At 43.5% G+C, this 15,306-nt stretch overlaps 1 long non-coding RNA gene across 2 annotated transcripts; it reads left to right on the top strand.

The window, feature by feature from the left end:
* The first annotated feature begins 3,765 nt into the window (after positions 1 to 3,765).
* Positions 3,766 to 15,142, top strand: LOC106575372 (uncharacterized). Of its 2 annotated transcripts, none has more exons than XR_006759992.1 (5): positions 3,766 to 4,174; positions 10,778 to 10,998; positions 11,143 to 11,249; positions 11,345 to 11,432; positions 13,131 to 15,142. It is a non-coding gene; the product is annotated as an uncharacterized lncRNA (long non-coding RNA). The 2 variants fall into 2 exon arrangements; XR_001321735.2 differs by having other exon boundaries at positions 11,106 to 11,249.
* Positions 15,143 to 15,306: the final 164 nt, after the last annotated feature.

The raw sequence follows: 15,306 nt of genomic DNA, 5'->3' as shown, positions 1-15,306 counted from the left end.
TTGCAAATGTGGCCCATGTGCACAGTGCTACAGCACTACGAAAAACATCCTTCTTCAGACACCCACACAGAGGTCGAAAAATCCCTGTTAGCGATGTCATTTCATGTAAGACAAAAGGAGTAATCTCATCACCTGTGGAATAGCCTACGTAGGATAATTGAAAAGACAATTAAAGCAACGCATAGCTGAACAACGCAGCGCAATCAGGTGTAAGAACACTGACTACTTGGTAGCAGCTCACTTTGTTGAAGCTAACCATTCTATCTCCTACCTGAAATACACAGGTATCGAGCACATTACTCTACCAAGGAGTGGAGACCCTACTTTTGAGGGAGACCTACTGGATTTCCTATCTAGAAACACTGACCCCTACTGGTCTGAATACTGACTTTGTTCTCAGGCCCTTTTTATGAACAAGTCCCCTTTTTTATGAACAAGTCTGTCAAATGAACATATTCTTTCCAGAGCTTATCAGCGTGCACCCAAGATGTTACGTTTGAACCAAAAAATTACATGTAACAAAGATCAAATGGAAACAATGAAATAAGTATATGAAATAATGAATTGTGATGTTAATACTATGTAAAATATCTAATCATGTGGCAATATGATAATGAAAACAATACCATAATATATTCAACCTGCTGTAAACTTTTTGCTTTAACAGTTTCCCTTTTTCATCGTCATCACTGTAATTGCTATGACACACCCCTCACTATTGTCATTGGTTGCACTAATTACACAGTTTGTCTACATAACCTGGTTCATGCATTCATGACATCACCCTGAAGAAGGCACAGTGATGCTGAGACGTTGGTGGTTAACACAATAAATTATTGGGAGCCTTCAGAAAGTATTTACTCCCCTTGACTTTGTCTACATTTTATTGTGTTACAGACTGAATTTAAAATGGATTACATTGGGATTTTGTTGTCACTGGTCTACACATAATACCCCATAATGCCAAAGTGGAATTATACTTTTCGAAATGTTTACAAATTAATTAAAAATGAAAAGCTGAAATGCCTTGAATCAAAAAGTATTAAACCTGTGTTGTGGCAAGCCTAAATAAGTTCAAGAGTAAAAATGTGCTTAATAAGTTGCATGGACTCACTGTGTGCAATAATAGTGTTTAACATCCTTTTTGAATGACTACATCATGTCTGTACCCCACACATACAATTGTCTGTAAGGCCCTTCAGTCGAGCAGTGAATGTCAAACACAAATTCAACCACAAAGACCAGGTTTTCCAATGCCTCGCAAAGAAGGGCACCTATTGGTAGATGGGTACAAATAAAAAAAAGCAGACATTGCATATCCCTTTGAGCATGGTGAAGTTATGAATTATGCTATGGATGGTGTATCAATACACCCAGTCACTACAAAGATACAGGCGTCCTTCCTAACTCAGTTGCAGGAGAGGAAGGAAACCGCTCAGGGATGAGGCCAATGGTGACTTTGAAACAGTTACAGAGTTTAATGGCTGTGATGGAAGAAAACTGAGGATGGATCAACAACATTGTAGTTACTCCACAATACTAACCTAATTGGCAGAGTGAAAAGAAGGAAGCCTGTACAGAATACAAAGCATAGTAACCAGGTTTTTATGAACAACCAATTTGACAGAGCTTGAAGAATTTTGAAAAGAATAACAGGCAGATGTGTGGAAAGCTCTTAGAGATTTACCCAGAAAGACTCACAGCTTTAATCGCTGCCAAAGGTGCTTCTACAAAGTATTAACTCAGGGGTGTGAATACTTGTGTAAATGGTTTGGAACTGGTGCATGCTATAGTCATATGAAATGAAAATAGAGCTCTTTGGCCATGCACACCAGCAGTGGGTTTGGCCTTCAAAAGAACAATGCATATGCAGAAAGTATCTCGTCCCTACTGTAAATAAGGTGGTGGATCTTTGATGTTATGGGGCTATTTTTTGCTTCCACTGGTCCTGGGACCCTTGTTAAGGTCAACGGTATCATAAACTTTACCAAGTACCAGGACATTGTAGACAAAAACCTGGTTACCTCTGCCAGGAGGCTGAAACCTGCCTGAAAGTGTATCTTCCTTCCAGCAAGAGAAAAAAAACTAGGCAAGTCAGTTAAGAACACATTTTTATTTACAATGACGGCCAACCCCAGACGACGCTGGGCCAATTGTGCACCACCCTATGGGACTCCCAATCACAGCCGGATGTGATACAGCCTGGATTCGAACCAGGGACTGTAGTGATGCTACGCCACTTGGGAGCCAAAATACAAATACCCCAAGCACACATCAAATTCCACAAATAAATGGTTAATTGACCACAAAATCAGTCTCCGGAGATGAACACCATTGAAAACCTTTGGTTTGAATTTGAGAGGGCAGTCCATAAGCGCAGACAAAGGATATCAAGCATCTGGAAAGATTCTGTATGGAGGAATGGTCTAAACTCCCTCCCAATATGTTCTCCAATCTCATGAAACATTTTAGAAAAAGGCTCAGTGTCGATATCCTCGCAAGGAGGCTGCTGCAGTATTGAAAACAGACGACCCAATCATTTTGACCCCTATCTTTTAGATTTTTTGAAAAATTGCTTGTTAAACAAAATGTTTTTCTCTAAGCTATTTTATTTGTATAAAATAATATATATATATTCTTTTTTTTGTTGCATACAATAGAGTATTTTTTGCTCATCTTTATCAAGAGATACAATAATTCCACTGTATTACATGCCAACACATGTGCACCTCGGTGAACTTCGAGTGAAATGGTTTGAAAACGTTCCTCAATCCAGGCAGGTGTCGCTGTACTCCTAATAATCCCACAACAATTTACGGCAAATCGAGAAGATTGAAATACTGCAAGTTCTTATTTAAACTGCCTTTTTCATCCTCATGCTAGGCTGGCTAATGCTAGAGCAGCCCATTGGATTAGAAACAGCTGCAAAATTATTATTCTTCATGACTGAGATTAGCCAAACAGCCTTGTGTCCTCTTGTCCGCCTGAGCCATGAAGCAAATAAAAATTAAGTGTGCAAACTTATGTTTTTGCACCTCCACTTTGTTTACCAAAAAATTATCATAATCCATTGGATAATTTGTAAATGTTTACTTATTTTTGAGCTAGTCTGTATAAAAAATATATATATTATGGTAGTATTTTGCAAACCCGCTGTCGAACCAAGATAAATGGTTTTGACCACAAAAAGTTTTGCTTCAGTACTGCTTTGACTTGTGTAATGCTAGCTAGAAACCACAAGTGCCTATCATGATCATGTGTAAACTCCACATAGTTGTGTTCTGTAGATGTCATTGAGTAGGTTGACACCCCATGTCATGGGTGCACAATCCATAGGTAGCTAGGCAGTACAATATGAGTGTCCAATACACACAATTGACTGACTGGGAAGGGGATTTCACACAGTCAAAGTCCTGCACGACGCTAACATTTGTGTAAACTTTACATAGTTATTTTCTGTAGGTGTCACTGAGAGTAGGCTGATACCCATTTCATGTGTATACAATCCATAGGCTAGGCTGTACACTGCATATACGTATGCCACCAATGCCATTCTGAATTCAAATACAATCACAGTGCGAATTCAATTGATTAAAATTAATCAATAGTCTTTCGATGAATTTTTATGACAACATTCCAACCTTGTTAAGCATTATCTAGTCCAATTGTGGCATGTTTTCACTATTTTTATCAATTTGCATCAGTTTCAATGGAGTACTTTTATTTTGAAGGCGAACCGCTGATTCCACTATTGTTGCTCACGCTAATAATGTTGTTCACGACACACGCGTTGTTATCGTGGCCATATCAGAGAGCATTGTCCTACAAAATGCTAAAGCTGAATTAAACATCTTTATACAGGACAAATTATACCGTGTTTATCCTTTGAATCCACACAGAAGACGGTTATTTGTTTATTTTTTAAGGTTGAACGAAAAAAAAGGTCGTGCGACGATTGTATACTAAGATAGCTAGGTTACGAAACAAAATATATGCATGAAGTTACTTAACATGGACAACATGTCTAGTCTTAACAGTCGCAATATTTTCGAGAAAGAAACATCGATTATAGCTTTTATCATTGAGACGGCAGTAGCAGAAATTAGCCAACTGTTTTTAGACAACGAATCAATCGTGGCGCCAATACCAAGTAACGTTAACCAGGGGGAAAAAGGTGAGCAACGTTGTTACAAAGATTGTTATTGTTTAAACAGCATGCGTTAGTTTGGATCTTGTGGGTCATTAGACCAAGACCGTAGCAAAATATTGACTATCATTCTTATAACCGGGGTTACAATTTCTCCAAACGGAGAACGTTTTGCGACCAAAACGAAGGTTACCTATGTAACCACGCTTATGTGAGCTATATGGATCACTCCAATATTGGTCCGAGGTGAGGATTTACTCCCTTGTACACCTGTGTCACGGCTGGGGTCTGCCCCTATATATAGACCCCATGGCCCTGACAAGTTCTTTACATAATTTAGATGATTGGAGTGATCCATATAGCTCACATAACTGTGGTTACATAGGTAACCTTCGTTATGTTTCACTATATTGGAAAACAGGTACCAGATTAGTCAGTGCTAGAGGGACCTGGCCAGCCAGCGGCGAAGTCCCAACGTGGGACCGAGAGGCAGGGGCCGTCAATGTGGAAGGGGGTCCCGGCCCTGTCCCCGGAAGGGGAGGCGAGCCCCAGGACCGCTGAACCAACCACAGAGGGTGACACATATACCTGATAGTACCTAGCAAAGGTGCAAGAGGAAGCCCAGCTGCCGCAGCACAGATCTCAGCGAGGGGCACTCCTCTCAGTAGAGCCCAGGACGCAGCCACACCTCGTGTTGAATGTGCCACCACAGATCCCAGCACTGGCATGCCAGCCAGGCAGTATGCTGTCGTAATCGTGTCCACGATCCAGTGAGAGAGCCTCTGCTTTGATAGCCCAGCCCCCAGGACGCTCTCACCATAGACAAAGAGCTGCTCTGTTGTTCTCACTGACTGTCCGCTCCACATAGGCAGCCAGTGCCCTCACAGGGCACAGCATGCCAGAGGGAGGCCCAGACGCCGTCAGCAAGCCCAACAGGCGTTGTCAGGGCGGATACCACCCGCCTCTGCCAAAAGTGGTTGAGGCAAGATGGATCGCCTGAACCCTTCTGGTGGGCAGGCGTGCTCTCATGTGGACTGAGTCCAGTTCCATGCCAATGAAGACCATCCTCTGGGTGGGCGTCAGATGACTCTTGTCATTTACAGTAATGCTCAGCCCACCGATGTGGGTCAGGAGCATGTCTGTGTCTGACAGGACCTGAGTCCTGGTCGGAGCACAAATCAGCCAATCGTCCAGGTAATTGAGGATCAACAATCCTCGGGGCGTGAGAGGTGCCAGGACAGCGTCCATGCACTTTGTGACAGTGCAGGGTGCCAAGGAGAGGCCGAAGGGAAGAACCATGAATTCGTAAGCCATCCCTTCAAAAGTGAATCGGAGGTACTACCAATGAGCTGGGTGAACAGGAACATGGAAGTACGCATCTCTCAGGTCCAGCGCCACAAACCACTGGTCCCTGGACACGGCCTGCAACACGAGGCTGGGGACAACATGTGGAACCTCAGTACTTTCAAGTACCCATTGAGGTTATGGAGGTCCAGAATCAGTCGAAACCCTCTCTCTTTTTGGAACCACAAAATAAGTGGAATTGGAGTCGGTACCCCTCGAGCATTGTGGATAACACCCAGGGGGACTCCACACCCTCCTCCCACTTTGCCCTTTGAGACCTGGAGAAGCGCCGAGGCCGGGGAAGGGTGTGTCAGGGGTCCTGTCAGGGCCTGTCTCTCCTCTGGCGCCCCGAGCACCTGGGTCTCCCAGGCATGTCCCTATGGCGGTAACGGTTGACACCATCACACCTGTCACAAAGGGAAGCCATAAGCTCAACCAAGCCAACAAGGCCACGGAGCAGGGGTCCGACGCCCTGGGAGAACTTATGTCGTGACCCCCTGGGAGGAATAGGAACCCGGTGAAGGATAAATTACCCAGAACCGGGGAAGACCCGTCTGAGAAAACAGGCTGTTGCTTCACCGCACGCTGTGCCCCTTGCTGCTGTCGTCCCATAGCAGGATGCGATGGGGCAGGAGAAGGACCCCACCGTCGTTCGGGTGCAGGTAGGTGGCTATGGTCCGTCTGCCTTGGACCCGGGGCCTGAGGAGGCGGCATGAACCGCCTCAGGGTCTCCTAGTCCCTACAAACCTTATCGGTCTGCTCTAGAATGTCATCAACCCCTCGGCCAAACGTCAGCCCTGGGTTGATGGGGTAAGTGGCAAATGTGCTCGGTGGCAGACGGGATTGCGCCAGCCAGAGATGGCGCCGGGAGGTAACCACCTGCACCATGGCCCGTCCGTTGGCGCCAGCCACATCCCTCTGGAGCAGGGAAAGTAGGCGAGACACCTCCATCACTTCCCGGCGGAGCTCCTATGTGCCCTCCTGCAGCCAGGAAAACAGAGTCTGCAGGTAGGCCTGCAGCAGCATGGCCGCGTTGGTAAGGCGGCCAAGAGAGTAGAGGGACCCATTTGTGGCTTTCAAGTCCGCATCAAAGACTCTGCGGGGGTCCCGCCTTCAGTCGTGGGTTCCGCCCTGGCAGAGGCCCAGCAGAGATGGGGACAGATGGAGTCATCACTGTCCACCAGTTGATGTCCAGTGCAGTGGCTACCCAAGTGAGTAGGCTCCTCATAGCCTCTCAAGCCGCCGGGGGGCGATGACGCACCGCTGGCGGCTTCTGATGGCCTGTCAGCCTGGTAGCCCCGCTCACGGTGGTGAACAGTGCCAGCGTCGTCCCCCAGGAACAGCCTATCACTGGCCAACAGGGAACAGCTGTTGTCGCCATCGAAGCTATCAACCTCCTGACCCAGGGCATGCACCCTCCTTTCAAGGTGGTCCCAGCTCTGCCTGCAGTGGCTCTGGCCACGCTTCCTGGGAGGGGTACTGGGCCCAGTAGAGGGACTAACAGCTCGCTGCCACACCACTCCTGAGGGAGCCCGAGCCTGGCCGACACACTCGCGCATGGCCTCCAATCGCGCCAGGTGCAGGCGTTCTGAGAACACCACACAAAACAGGCACCCAGTAGGGCGCTCCACCGCCCTCTGCGCGTGGCTCAAACCCAGGCAGTACATACACAAGGTATGCGAATCCACAGGGGATGCAACGATCACACCTGTCAAAGGGAAGCCAAAAACTCAGCCAAGCCAACAAGGCCACAGCAGGGGTCCGACGCCCTGGGAGAGCTATGTCATGACCCGCTTGGAGGAATAAGAACCCGGTGAGGGATAAATTACCCAGTACCTCTACAGAGGAAGACCCTTGTGGGAAAAACAGGCAGACAAAAAAACAGCGACCAGGTAACTGCAATATTACCTACCGGTTTAATATCCAAGGAGTAAAAACAGCACCATATGGTGTAATGCCCGTTAAGGAACCCCAAAGTTAATGTCTCAACTTAGTTTTCCATGATACTCACACTCTGCAGGGGAACGAACAAGAAATATCCCTGCAAGATAATTAACAGAGAACCCGGGGAGCAGCATGTTAAACAACACACGCATAGAACAAGCCAGTCGGCAAGTTGTGTAAGGTAAATTACAGTTTGTGGCAGCAAGAGCCACCAATATATTAATGCACAGGGAGTCGTAGTGTAACGCTAACGAGAAACAAGCACGACAAACCACCAGCGGAAGATACAGATCAAGCGCGCGCAGCGAGTGGAGCACTCAAGAGGAGGGGTTGCTCCAGGCTGCAAACAGCCAGTGAGTATACTTCCACGCAAGATATTACACTTACCAAGCGAACTTCCAAACGTTTGTACCTTAAACATACGGACGTCCGCCGAGAAAATGAAAGAAAACGTGTCACTGCCATGGGGTCTATATATAGGGGCGGACCCCCGCCGTGATACAGGTGTACACGGGAGTAAATCTGTAAATCCTCACCTCGGATGTATCCCTCCGCCGCGGAGTGATACCAATATATTGGAGTGATCCAATATAGTGAAACATAACGAGTTTTTATTGGACAAATTCAGGTTGGTCCCGCCCAATAATATATTATAGTGGGTGCCGTTCTAAAGTACCCATCCGACATTATGATACTGTATTTCAATGTAATGTTTCAAGGACAAATATACATTCATTGAACTATTTATTTAGTGGGTATTGCAACATAAGAACTCTATTAAAAAAAATACTTGTTTTTATATTTTCCATTTTTATTGAGAGATGATTGGCTTCTCTTCAGTTCATACAATATTATGTATTGTTTTTTTAGAAGTATGTATTACAGTGTCTGTAATGGGGGGGAAAGTATTTATCTTCCAAAACGTAGCTGTTGAAATTGAAACGTAGCTCACCTCTCTACGGGATAAAGCAACACAGTGTTGATGACTATAATGTAAAGCTGGAGAAGTTAATGCAGGATCCCATGTTTTCAATATTGCTAACCAATTTAAGTTCAATCTGATGTAAAGTTACACCCCCATTAGGTCAGTACAAAGAAATTGCAATAGTCAAGATTAATAAATGTCTCTTACTACAATAAACCTAGGAGCTGGTGCACTCATAGACTGTTAAAACTCTGGGTTCACTGGTGGCCTTTTTGTATATGTCATGTAGTATTAGTTGGCTGCTAATGTTAACTACATTCATTGTCAATGCACAATATTTGTTCAACAGTTGTGAAAGGACTTTTAGAAAATCCATAAGAACAGCAGTTAAATTGTACACATGTATCACCACTTCATCCATGCTTAATAACATCAACAACAATGGGTTATTGTTTTGTAAGCCAGCTAGCATAAGCAGACATTTGCGTACATGCGTTGCTGTGGTTGCACAGTACCACAAGCTGTCAAAATAGACCAAAAAGTACATTTTCTACACCAATAATTTAGATGCTACATATGAAATGTCTTCCCACATCCCTTGAATTGGTACTGGCTATATCCATATCCACACATCGTGGCATTGTTGACAAATTGGCTATTTCAATTTTTTCCCCTGATTCACTTCAAACGCTCTTATTGGCCAAGACATATCGTCAGCTATCCAGGGTTTAATACATAATTGGTCCCGTTTCGTACTATTTTCTTCTGTTGGCTCCCATTTGGTTTGTTTGGTCTCTAGTAAATACACACTAGGGAGGTATTCATTGGTTGCCGACCATAGCAAAACATTTGGCCTGTTGCAAACGGAAAACGTTTACTCTAGGAGCCAAACCGAAGCAAGTATAACCAAACGTGGCGGGACCTACCCAAATTTGATCAATAGAAACTGTTTTCATTGTAAGACTGTTGGTAGTAAACCATCTCCATTGCAAACCGTTTGTTGCTACGGTCTGCGACTCATGAATACACCCCAGGCATTACCTGGTCAGACCAATGGGTCAGCCATCAACCTAGCCATAACATTACGTTTTAGAATGAATTCTCTCCTTCTAGTTGTAATGAACATACAGTACCAGTCAAAAGTTTGGACACACCTACTCATTCCAGGGTTTTTCTATATTTTTACTATTTTCCACATTGTAGAATAATAGTGAATACCGTAATTTCCGGACTATTAAGCGCACCTGAATATAAGCCGCACCCACTGAATTTAAAAAAATATATTATTTTGAACATAAATAAGCCGCACATGTCTATAAGCCGCAGGTGCCTACCGGTACATTGAAACAAATAAACTTTACACAGGCTTTAACGAAACACGGCTTGTAACAAAAATAAATAGGCTTTAACGAAACACGGCTTGTAACAAAAATAAATAGGCTTTAACGAAACACGGCTTGTAACAAAAAATTAAAAATTAGCAGTATGCTTTAGTTGTCTTTTTGCACTGAGTCAATTCCTCACGCTGCTGTTTCCAACGTCTTATCATCGACTCATTAAGACCAAGCTCCCGTGCAGCAGCTCTATTTCCTTTTCCAACAGCCAGATCAATCGCCTTCAACTTGAAAGCTGCATCATATGCATTTCTCCGTGTCTTTGCCATGATGAGGATGACAAAATGACTACCGTAATCAGAATGATGGGAAGTTTGAGAGCGCTCAATTTAATCTAAACAGTAAACAAAAAAGTTGTTTGACCTTAACCCGTTCGGCAACTTCATTGGTCTAATGAAAGCTTCATGCCGCCAAAAAACTGAGCACGTCACAGAATGTGTTTTTTTTGGAGAGAAAAAAATTGAAAGCGGGAAAAATCCATATATTAGCCGCGTCATTGTTTAAGCCGCGGGGTTCAAAGCGTGGGAAAAAAGTTGCGGCTTATAGTCCGGAATTTACGGTGAATCAAAACTATGAAATAACACATTTTTAAATGAACCTTTATTTAACTAGGCCAGTCAGTTAAGAACAAATTCTTATTTACAATGACGGCCTACCGCGGCCAAACCCTAACCCGGACAACGCTGGGCCAATTGTGCGCCGCCCCTCGGTCGGTTGTGATACAGCCCAGGATCGAATCAGGGTCTGTCGTGACGAACAGTGGAAAAGAAAGTATTAAATCCAGTTGTTAGCTGCTACTCCCTCCCAAAATCAAAAATGTATTACGTGTAATGTTCTCACTTTGCGCATACACCTGTCTGTGTTTCACACGTTTGTCGTAGTTAATCAGCCCTGCAATACAGGCATATTTAAAGTCTAGTATCTGGGCCAGTTAAGTATAACTGGTTAAGGAAACTAGCAAAGTAAAAAAAATTGGGAGTAACTTTGTTAGCCTCATTCTAATATACTTCAATCTCTCTCTAGAAACAGCACCATTATGCATCTGTTGACTAAGGAGGCTGTTCGTACAATCTGCAGACTATTCCTAGAGGTCTCTGTGGCTTTACAAAATGAAAATGAGAAACTGAAGATCAAGGTGGAGCAGATGGATAAAGATCTAAAGGCGATGGGTGAGGGGCGAGAAGAACCGAAAAGACCAACCCATATTCTGCACAATGGAAAGATCTTTAAAATTAAGCCAGTTGGTGAGGTTTGGCCCAGCAACTCATCACTGTCTATTGAATATAGCAAAGGAAAGCTGTTTTATATGGTTTGCTTGTACTGATAGTTTGTCTTCCACCTGTTTGTAAAGGGAAATGTTGTCAAGTTTTATCTGATTGTTATTGAAGATCTCCCAATGATGTCTGTTAACAATGTGAAGACAAACACCGTGGTCTCAGCATTGCTCAGCATTGGAGATGTCAGTCAAGTAAACACTGTCATCGTACGGGAAGAGGTATGTCCTTGTAGCTTATGTTCATTTTCTGTGTATGATTTTAACAAATCTGTCAAATGTGTGTGTATATTAAAATAATGACTCCTGCATTCCAGACTACTGCGAGAAATACAGGCTCTAGCACCGACCCTGTGAAGGAGAGGAGTGAGGTGAAATCAGGAACTAAAACGTCAGTCATTGAAGGTAATATCCCAAAGAAACCTGGGTTCAGTTCTAAATGGCACCCCAGGTCTTGACATTCAGGCATTTGTCAGTGCCAACTGAAAGCTAATGGCCCGGGCAAGATCTTACAGGAAAAGTGGATGATGCACGCATAATTTCAATAGCACGTGATTTTATTTTTCATTTGCGGGCTGAGCTTATTATAACCTACCCTCCATACCAAAACAATTACATTTTAACTTTACCATGTCATATTTACGTTGATCGTTTAGAGGGAAAACATTTAAAAAGCGTGTTATTCTTAATGATTTTTAGCAGTCAGCAGGCTGTTGTAGGGCCCTGTAAAATCCTTAATTTGTCATTCAGTTTTCCAGGTTTTGTTTTCAGGCTTGAGGTTTTTTTCTTAGTTTTCACTCTCAAAATCACACTTTTCTTTGTGGAAAAACAACCAAATTGGATGTTCCAAGTACACAACCATGCTTAAACCACAACAATAGACCACTTTTGAGGTCTGGAATAAACATTTTTTTTAAATGATATTTTATTGGGGGAGCGTGTAGTTTCCCTTTAATTTAATTGTGCACCCTGGCAAGAGACCTTTGTGTTTGGCTAGCGGTGTTTCTGTAGCCTACCGTACAATGTATAGTGTGCATCACTGGTGGTTGGTGGCACCTTAATTGGGGAGGACGGGCTTGTGGTAATGGCTGGAGTGGAAGACTGGAATGATATCAAATACGTGGTTTTCATGTGTTTGATGCCATTTCATTCACTCCGTTCTGGCCATGATTATGAGCCGTCCTCCGCTCACCAGCCTCCTGTGGTGTACATGTGATTGCAAAGTTTGCTAGACAAATGCCCACCTGGTTGATACAAATCATCATTATCATTCTGCCAGGTAACCCTAGTTTGTAGTCAACATTTTAATTGGGAAGGTATTTTGGGAAAGCCTTTAAAGGACAGTTTCGGCATGCTAACTGGCAAAAGAACATACAGGCATTACTTCAGAAAGTTCCAGGAAATACAAATCACTGATGCATTCTTTTCTGTTCATGAATTATGAGAAACTAGTGCAATTAAAACACATTTTTGAATAAATTCAATACATGATTTTTTTTTAAATCTGTCGGACAGATTTAAAAATCACTGATTTAAAAAAACACCGCTCAGACATCAGACAACTTTTTATACACCAGGTTTGTCCACCGATTCTTGCCTTCACATTCACTGGTAGGCTAGATATCATAACTTGAAATGTATTTTCTACTGCTTTCCTATGCCTACCGCTCTTCTGTGAGCTGCTCCACACTGCTCCACAAGCAGTTGTTTGAAAGCTGCACGCTCTCGCTGCCCGGTGATATTCCGCTCAAAGTAGGCAGTTTGTGGCACAGTGTGCTAAATCATCTTCATAACGAGCTAACAGCTTCAGGAATTTTTTTTCAGCAGTTAGCCTAGATTGAAAATGGCATTATATATATTTTTTCACTGGCCCAAGCGGGCCACTGACATGGATGATTGACTGGCCCGGAGGGTTTCCAAAACCTCCCGGGACCAGTGGGCAGCCCTGTAAGTCGAGCCCTTCACCCTATTCACTATATAGGGGTGCCATTTGGGACACAGCCATACAGTTGTTGCTGGTACAATTTTGTTTTGTATTGAAAGATGGCTGTCAAACCAGTCACTTACTGTAACATAATGCCTGTATATTCGTCTCATCTGTAGGTGCTGCAGAGGCTTACAGTAAACCGACAGAGACTTCTTCTCTTCCCTCTGTGGGAGACTCACGTGGACTGAATACAAAGCCCTCATTTAGAGACACTGAATCCAAGGGTGAACCTATGAGAGCTGTTGTTCCAGAGGAGACAGACAGCGGGAGAGGCAGTCATGAAAAGGAAACAAGCAGCCGTACTGGGACAGGATCTACAGAATACAGCAGAGCATTTCCACAGAATACAGCCATGGAATACAGCGGAGCATTTCCACAGAATACAGCTACGGAATACAGCGGAGCATTTCCACAGAATACAGCCACGGAATACAGCAGAGCATTTCCAAGCTGAGGAAACCCTTCAAGTGTGACATATGTGAGAAGACCTTCCACGCAAACTGTCTGTTGAAACGCCATATAGCAGTTCACAATAAACCGAAGGGGCCCTTTAAGTGTGACATTTGTGCGAAAACCTTCCGCCTGAACTGTATCCTGACTCATGATATGCAAACTCACTCAAAAGAGAAACCTTTCAGTTGCAAAGTTTGCGGAAAGAAATTCAGTAGTAAGACAAATCTGAAATCACATGAGTTTGTTCATGCAGAGGTGAAACCGTTCACCTGCCTCACTTGTGGATGAGGTTTCGCCTCAAAGTACATGCTTGACGTACACCAGCGAGTTCACACAGGTGAAAACCATACAGCTGTACTACGTGTGGAAAGAGTATATCTCAAAACCTGAAAACGCATATTAGATCTGTACATACAGAACGTACAGAACGCCCACACCCATGCTCCCAGTGTGACAAGACCTTTTGGCGTCCTGTCGAATTGCAGGAGCACCAGGTAGTTCACACAGGGGAGAAGCCATTTAGATGTGAAATATGTGAAGCTACTTTCAGCTTTAAGGAGAACCTTACGAGACACCATCGAATTCACACGAAGAAGAGGCCGTACACATGTTAGGCGTGTGGAAAGACATACATTCAGTCCACCAACTTAAAAGCTCACATGCTAGTTCATGGGGCATTAAAACCATTTATGTGTGACGTTTGTGGAAAGACTTACCTTTACAATTATCAACTGAGAATTCACAAGCTATCACACGTGGCTGATGGAGAGGGGCACTCAAGAACCAGAAAGAACAAGGCCAACCAACAAAAACAAACTGACCAACCAAAACCCTTCAGCTGTGAGATATGTTTGAAGGGCTTCAGCTCCATCGGTTCTCTGAAAACACATGGAAGAATTCACACAGGAGAAAACATATACACTTGTTCCACATGCGGAAAGACTTTTCTCCATAAAGTTACTTTTGACTATCACCCGAAATTACACACTGGAGAGAAGCCCAATACTTGTGGTTGTTGTGGAAAGAGATGTATTACTAAACAATCTCTTAAGATACATGAGCTGATCCATACAGGTGAGAAACCACATAAGTGCAGTGATTGTGGGAAGACTTTTGGATTTATCGGTAATCTCAAAAGACATGAGCGAGTCCACACGGGAGAGAAGCCTTTCAGCTGTGATGTCTGTGGGACACGAATCAGACAAGCCAATCATGTCAAAACCCACATGCAAGTGCACACAGGAATCAGGCCATACTCCTGCAAGAGATGTGGAAGAGGCTTTTCTGATTCAAGACACTTCAAAAAGCACAACTGCGTCAGTAGCTAACGCAAATCTTCTGATCGCACTTTCAGAAGTAAGAAATGAGGATTACATGCCATGATGTTGCAATCTCAATAACTTGGATATCTAATAACTTGAGTCAGGTGTGTATGAGTCTGAATGCTGAAAGACACCGGGGTTTTTTTTGTGTGTGGATTTCCAAAATTATTCCATAATCTTGGCATGTAAATTATTTCTATACTGTGATGATCACATCCCTAATATTCATTGTCCAGTTAGACTTTTATTCTAATAGACAAGTCCATATATTAACTACACTTTTCTTTGAAATAGCCTTAACTATTAGGTTGTCTGGCCTTATGGGTGCAGGGAAGGATTAACAAATACCATTTATGCAGGGTAGAAACTAGGAGAGTGACGAGATAACCAAACAAAAACACAGCACAGTCATTTGTGAAATAAACTTTACTATTGATACAAGATTATTTCAAGGATATGACAAAAATAAACCTGGAATAAAGACAGTGATACTGTTACAATATTGTATTTGTGTGTT

This window comes from Salmo salar, chromosome ssa17, assembly GCF_905237065.1.
Source record: "Salmo salar chromosome ssa17, Ssal_v3.1, whole genome shotgun sequence".
NCBI classification, from domain to species: domain Eukaryota; kingdom Metazoa; phylum Chordata; class Actinopteri; order Salmoniformes; family Salmonidae; genus Salmo; species Salmo salar.
This window is presented reverse-complemented; position numbering and strand designations above follow the sequence as displayed.